We start from the raw sequence: 8,516 nt of genomic DNA on the forward strand, positions 1-8,516 counted from the left end.
AGTAAAGAGATCTTTTGTTTTAGTTTTTTCAAACTAGTAAAATTGTTTCCTAAAAAATAATTCAATTTTCCCTAATTCCTGCCAAATAGGGGATTAATTTATTTTTTTATTTATAATTTTTACTATTTATAGTGGTAAATCTAGGTGGAGATGAGATCAAATCTTTTCTTAAGGAATCTTCAAGCCACATAAGATAAATATCATGATTACCAAAACGGAGAGGTGATCGCCACTAACTTTGGCTTTGACTTGTTGACTGTTTTATGTGGATTGAGAAAGAGGTGTTCGTCCAAATTGAATCTAAATATAATGTTTTAAGTTATATTTAAATAGAAGATTTAGTTGAATTAGAACCAATTTATTGTTTATGAATTTAAATATATAATTTATAATATCTTATTTGAAAAAATAGATAGATAATGCTATGGCTATTTAAGGTACTAATTTTATTTTTTTGTTAAATAATGAGGCTATTTTATAATAAATAAAAATATGAATGTAAAATTCATTTTTTAATTTGGTATGTGCTAGGATAATCGAATTTTTAAATGTGAATATGCATTACAAAACCATAAAAATTTGTGTCACAATTTTTGTTGACCAATTTAGGATACTAAAATATATAACTTGGATAATATTATAATTGAAAATTATATAAATGTAGATGGTTTTTATATATTAAATATTAGAGTTGTGACTTGTATAAAAAGAGTTGTGAATTTTGGGATAAATAGATTTTGTATTAAATCTTAATAAGTTTGACAAATTTTAAGTTAGATTTTGATAAGCTACCTACACTTTAGATGTTAAAAATAATTTTTGATTCATGTATATTCAATTGAATATTAGAATCCTACATAAACAAATTTTCTATGACAAATAATGTAATACACGGGCCTGGAAAATTGACCGAGATAAATTTTATTAATTTAGAGATGTATAAAAAATACATTTTATAAATTAATTTAATGTAATTTTTGTTATATTTGGAAAAAAAAATAAATTACGGATGAGATTGAAAATAATTTTGGTAAAAAAAGGTAGAAATTTAGGTTCTATAGGTGTTTTTGAAAGAAAAATTAGAACAGGAGGGTCAGAATGCAAATAAAGAAAATTTAGCCACATAGGACTGCCCAGTCAGCAGCCTCGACGAATCGGAGCGCACCGCGTGGTAAGACATGTTGATTCCATGCGACATGGGAGGCCACGCTAGTGATCCACATGCCCAACAATCGGATGACCCAAGAGCAATCCCACGCGCGTGGACGGTCGGGATATGTTTCCCTCTTAGGTGCGATCGAACGGTCGAGATCAAACGTAATAAATAGCTCAGATTTGTTTTCTGCTTAGGCGCGATCAGACGAACGAGATCAATCGCGATCGAACGGACGAGATCAATCGCAATAGATTGTCTATATTAACGCGATATAGGTAAAAATATTTTGCATTACACTGAACCCGAACTCTAACCGCTAGCTCCACGCTAGAGAAGAAGAACCAGACGCCGGAGAAGGGAGTCGACCGCCGCCACATCGGAGCTACCTCCGACCGTAAAAAAAGTAAAAAATTCTCCTACCAGCTCGGAATTCGATTCTGAGCACCCTCGTAGCCATATCAGAGGAAAAAAACAACAGATGAGCTGAAAACTGCGGGTAAAGCCTGGCGGAGCTGCCGTGGGAAAAATTCACAACCTCTTCCAATGAGCCCCTTCCCGTTTCCTATTTCATGCAATTTTTTCACTGTTCTGTTCACCGTTCTGTTTTTTACAGGTTGACCGAAGAAGGTATCGCAGCCGCGAGGGTGAGCCAGTGGAGCCACCGCACCCGAAAACCCCACCACCAATAGGTTTCTGTTTTCTGATTTTTTCAGCCAACCGAGGTCCCCTAACATATTTTTTCATAAGGATACGTATAAAGTCGATCGAAACCGGCCAAAATCGTCCAAAAATAGCCAGGCTGAGGCAAACTGCCACCGAGGGTGGTGGTGCCCTTGCCGGAGCACGACGATGCTGCTGTGCCGAAATCCCAAAATTGGCTGGAAATGATTTTTAACACCGATTTTGAGTTTTTATGGTGTTTGTAAGTACGTGAAGCGTGTTTAATCTCCATAGAAAAATTTAGAAAACCTAGGGACTGCCAGTAGGTGCAATAGAAAGTTCAATGTTTCGGGTACCGATTCGGCTAAGAATCTCTCACTCTATTTCCTGTTATGGATTGAAACCTAATAATTAATAATATGATATTTTGTGAAATTTATAAAAAATTTGAGAATAATTACAGGTCACTAATGGAGTTGGAATCAGTTAGTTATTTATTTGTCATATTTAACTGATTATTTAATTTTATAACTTTAAGTACATGATAATATATTATAATAGTTAAATAATTTAATTGTGCTTCTTTAATGCATATATCACTTGTCTTGCATGATTTACGGTTGATTTGTGAAATATGAAATTAATATGCAAATGAAAAATTGCGTGATTATGTGAATTAATAAATGGTTGTCTTACTGGATATCCTAGAAGATGGTGGACGGACTAGGTACATAGAGAATCCTACAGTGAACGTTACCTTATACCGGATGGGGCATCGAGGGAGAGTATTTTTAGCGCTCATACCGGATAGAGTATGGGGACGACCCGATTCACCCTCATACCGGACGAGATATCGAAGGATAGTATTTTTGGCTCTTATACCAAACGGGTTATGGCGACGACCCAATTCACCCTCATACAGAACGGGGTATCGAGATATGGTATTTTTGGCACTCATATTGAACAGAGTATGAGGATGGCCAGTTAGTTGACAATTTTAGATATTGAGTTCACGCGTAGTGGGACATCCCTATAGATCATTAAAGATACCAGTAAGCAGATAAAAAGGAAAGTTGTTGTTCTTACTCACTTGAATATGAGATGATAATATTATTTGAGTTATTGTCTCTATAAGTCGATTTTGAAACTCTCGTAACAGTAAGTGTCTCCCCGGATCCTAATTAGCAAGAGGGCTATAAGTAGGTGTCCTCCCGGATCCTATCAAGAGCTAGTGGAGTTTAACCTCCCTACAATATTTATTTATTATTTTTATATGTTATTACGTTTTTTTTTTATGAACCGTTGTGAAATAAATATTTTTGTAGCCCTATTGGGCATGCTAATTTATGTGTATGGAATGTAAACCCTAACGTTATTATACACTTTCGTACTTAAATTATGAATTTATTTTATCCAAGATTCTGGGTCTTTATTGTTGGTATCAGGGCCACGTTCCTCGAAACCATTCTTTACACAAAAACTAAACACAAACTATCGTACAACCCATCCTTGTGCAATGCAAGAAAAAGAATATAAGGAGAGGAAGGCCCCCCACTAAACCGAACAGCCTAGGATGGTTCGTTTCGAGAGGATGCTGACTGACCTTTGAGATGCTTGAGGGACTCATCCCTGCCCAGCAGGCCTGTGCGAAAAAGAGGGAGCTGTCTGACCCTCCCCCGCAGTCACAATTTGAGCCGTCACAGTACAATCCGGTGCGTCCACCGTATTATCTGGCACTCCAACAATACAATTCGGAGCCTCCACCGTATCATCCAGTACCACTATAGGGCCATATGGTCCCTCCCCAGCAATATCCGGTCCCTCTTCCGAGGGACTCGGTTTCATCCATGATGGACCTGATAAAGGTTGACATATGGGACTTTAATATAATCCTATAAATGAATTGGTTAGCGGCGTATCACATCACCGTGAATTATTTTCACAAGAAACTTGTATTTAAGTCTCATAACAAAGAGTCATTTACAAATTAATAAAAATTTTAAACATTATTCCCTCATGAAAATTTTCCTATTACAAAGTGGTTTAACTCGATTGTTTTCTATAACTAGGCAAACCTAAGAAAAAAATTTATATTCAAGAGATTCCGGTAGTCCAAGACTTCTCATATGTGTTTCTTGATGAACTACCCAGACTACCAGTGGATAGAGAAGTTGAATTCACCATAGATCTTTAACTAGGCATCCAGCCTATCTCAGTTGCCTTTTACCGCATAAGCCGTTTTAATATAGAAAAACTGAGGAAATAGATCAATGAATTGCAAGATAGTGGGTTCATCCGACATAGTGTGTCCCCTTGGGTGCTAAAGTCACATTTGCAAGGAAGGAGGATGAAGCATTAAGGTTATGTATTGATTACAGGGGATTGAACAGGGTCACGATCAAGAACAAGTACTCCCTCCCTAGGATCGATGATCTTTTTTATTAGTTGCAGGATGTGTAGGTCTTCTCTAAAATATACCTGAGTTCAAGTTACCATCAGGTAAAAATTAAGGCAGAGAACATTCTCAAGACAACATTACGAACTAGGTACGGACACTATGAGTTCTTGGTCATGTCATTTGAACTAACCAACGCACCAACCATCTTTATGGATTTGATGAACAGGGTTTTCAAATAATGTCTGTATCAATTCGTCATTGTATTCATCGATGATATCCTGATCTATTCAAAAAGCAAAGAGGAACATGCTCATTATCTGACTCAGGTTTTTCAAGTTCTCAGAGAGAAAAAATTATATGCAAAGTTGAGTAAGTGTGGGTTCTGGCTCAAGCTTACTACCTTCCTATGGCACATCATATTAAAGGATAGAGTGTCAGTGAATCCCAAAAAAGTTGAGACAATGCTTGGTTAGGAGAAATTGACCTCAGTTAAGGATATTCATAACTTTCTGAGAATGGTAGTTTATTACCGCAGGTTTGTAGAATGATTTTTTAGCCTAACTGCTCCTTTGACCTGACTCACAAAGAAAAATGTCAAGTTTGAGTGGAACGAGAACTGTGAAAGGAGCTTTTCAGAACTAAAGAAGTAGTTGACTATTGCACTTGTGTTAGCCTTGTCGAGTGGAAGAGGTGAATATACAGTTTATAGTGATGCCTCCTACCTGGGACTGGATTGTGTTCTAATGTAGTATAGAAAGGTCATAGCTTATGGATTCAAGCAGTTGAAGGGTCATAAGAAAAACTACCCCATCCATGAGTTAGAACTTGCCACGATTATCTACGTTTTGAAGACTTGGCGTCATTACTTGTATGGGGAGACTTTTGAGATTTTTACTGACCATAAGAGCTTGAATCACATATTCACTCAGAAGGATCTGAACATATATCAGAGGCGTTGGATAGAGTTCTTCAAGGATTATGATTATAATATCTTATATCACTCAGGTAAGGGCAACGTAGTAGCTGACGTGCTCAACAGAAAAAGTGCAGGTATCTTAGCTCACCTAATAGTTTCTAAATGTAAGAAAATAAGGGCCGCACAACAGATACGACTTCAGGACTTAAGGAGAGTTGCATGCTTAACCCACCTAACTGTCCAACTCGAATTGATGTAGAGAATAAGAGAAGCTCAATTAACCGATTCCACCATAGCCGCCCTAAAAAAAGATGTAGAACAGGGATTACATCAAGAATTTTGAGTCTCTGTTGATGGATTGCTCAGGTTTCAGGACAGAGTGTATGTTTCAAATGATAGTTAACTAAAAAGGGACATCATGACAGAGGCTTACCGCTCTAAGTTCGTCATACATCCCGAAAGTACTAAAATATATCAAAGTATGCGACCCCAGTTCTAGTGGAGCAGGATGAAAAGGGAGGTAGCCGACTTCGTTTTCAAGTATCTAGTATGTCAACAGGTTAAGACAGAGTATCAGCACCCAGGCGGGTTACTTCAGCCATTACCGATCCCGAAGTGGAAGCGGGAACATATCACAACGGGTTTTGTAATAGGGTTGCTTAAGGCACGCTCAGGACGTAATGTCATTCGTGTAATTGTCGACTGCCTGACCAAGTCTTCTCACTTCTTGGCTATCAAGATGACCAACCCATTAGACAAGTTAGTAAAAATGTATATCTAAGATATAGTTATGTTACATGGAGTTCTAGTGTCAGTGGTATCCAACTGAGACCCCAGGTTCACTTCTCGATTTTGGTCTAGTTTTCTTTTCAGCAAGCCATGGGAATGAGACTGTCCCTTAGCACCACATTCCATCCTCAAACCGATGGACAATTTGAGAAGACAATTCGCATACTGGAAGATATGCTTCGAGCTTGTGTTCTAGACTTCGGAGGTCATTGAGATGATCACCTACCCCTAATAGAGTTCATCTACAATAACAGTTATCAAACAAGTATCAACATGACTCTGTATGAGGCATTGTATGGTCGCCCATGCAAATCATAGATCTGTTGGGAAGAGGTGAGTGATAAGAAATTATTCGACCCAGATTTTATGGAGGAAACTACGACTAAGATAGTTAAGATCAGAAAGAGCATCCAAACAGCTCAGAGCAGACAGAAAAGTTATGCAGACTCTTGGAGGAGGGATTTAGAATTTGAGAAAGATGACCGAGTGTTTCTTAAAGTCACTTCTTTCAAAGAGAGCAATAGTTTTGGCAAGAGAAAAAAAATTAGATCTCCAGTTTATTGAACCATTTGAGATCTTAGACCGGATTGGTATGAATACCTACAGACTAGCACTACCTCTGAAGTTATCCAGGGTTCATAATGTGTTCCACATATCTATGCTACGCAAGTACAACCCGGACCCCTCACGCATCCTATCCCATGAGCCTTTTTTACTCCAGGAAGATCTATCTTATGAGGAGGTACCTGTAAGCATTGTAGACTGAAAGAGTAGGGTACTCCGCAGCCGAGAAATTTCATTCATCAAGGTCTTATGGCATAACCATACGTAGGAAGATGCCACTTGGGAACTGGAATCAAGCTTCAGGGCCTAGTACCCCCCCCCCCCAAAGGGGGATCAGACTACAAATAAGGAAAAAGAAGAACCAGAATTCTAGCCACCAGCCCCCCATTGGAGAAGAAGAACCAGACGCTGGAGAAGGGAGCCGACCATCGACTACTGTCACACTGGAGCCACCTCCGACCGCCAAACAAGTAAAAAATTCTTTTACTTACTCGGAATTCGATTTCGAGCACCCCTGTGGCCATATTAGAGCAAAACGAATGGCAGGGGAACTGAAAACTGCGGACAAAGCTCGACGGAGTCATTGCAGGCAAAACTCGCAACCTCATCCGATGAGCCCCTTCTCATTTCCCGTTTCGTGTGATTTTTCCACCGTTGTGTTCACCATTCTGTTTTTTGCAGGTTGACTGAAGAAGGAACCCAGCTGTGAAGGTGAGCCGGCGGAGCCACTGCACCTAGAAAAACCACCACTGGTAGGTTTCTATTTTCTGATTTTTTTTAGCCAACCGAGGCTCCGTAACGTGTTTTTTCGCAGGGATACGTATAAAGTCGGCCGAAACTGGCCAAAATCGACCGAAAATGGCCAAAATCGACCGAAAACAGCCAGACTGAGGCAAACCGCCACTGCAAGCAGTGGTGCCGTCGTCGGAGCACGGTGGTGCCGCCGTGATGGAATTCTAAAATTGGTCGGAAAGGATTTTTAACACCAATTTTAGATTTTTAGGGTATTTTTAGGTATGTGAAGTGTGTTTAATCTCCACAAGAAAATTTAGAAAACTTGGGGACCGCTAGTAGGTGCAATAGAAAGTTCAGTATTTCAGACACTGATTCGGGTAAAAATCTTTCGTCATATTTTTTATTATAGAATTGAAGCTTAATAATCAATAATATAGTATTTTGTGAAATTTAAAAAAAAAATTGAGAATAATTAAAGATTACTAATAAAGCCGGAACTAGTTAGTTATTTATTTGTCATGTTTAACTGATTATTTAATTTTACAGCTTTAAATAAATGATAATATAGTGGAATAGTTAAATGATTCAATTGTACTTCCTTCATGCATATATCACTTGTCTTGCATGATTTACGGTTGATTTGTGAAATATGAAATTAATATGCAAATGAAAAATTGCTTGATTATATGAATTAATAAATGATCGTCTTATTAGATATTATAGGAGATGATGGACGGATCGGGTACATAGGGAACCCTATCGTGAACGTTACCTCATACTGGATGGGGTATCGATGAAGGGTATTTTTTGCACTCATAGTGGACGGGGTATGGGGACAGTCCGATTCACCCTCATTTCGGACGGGGTATCGAGGGATGATATTTTGTCGCTCATACCGAACGGGGTATGGGGACGACCCAATTCACCCTCATACAGAACGAGGTATCGAGATATGGTATTTTTGGCACTCATATTGAACGGAGTATGGGGACGACCAGTTAGTTGACAATTTTAGATATTGAATTCACGCGTAGTGGGACATCCCTATAGATCCTTAAAGATACTAGTAAGCATATAAAAAAAAAAATTGTTCTTACTCACTTGAATATGAGATGATAATATTATTTGAGCTATTGTCTCTATAAGTCGATTTTGAAACTCTCGTAACAGTAAGTGTCTCCCTGAATCCTAATTAGTAAGAGGACTATGAGTAGGTGTCCTCCCGGATCTTATCAAGAGTTAGTGGAGGTTAACTTCTATACAACATTTATTTATTATTTTCATATGTTATTACGTTT

Source organism: Carica papaya, chromosome 4 (assembly GCF_054855325.1).
Source record: "Carica papaya isolate Zhongbai chromosome 4, ASM5485532v1, whole genome shotgun sequence".
Lineage (NCBI taxonomy): Eukaryota > Viridiplantae > Streptophyta > Magnoliopsida > Brassicales > Caricaceae > Carica > Carica papaya.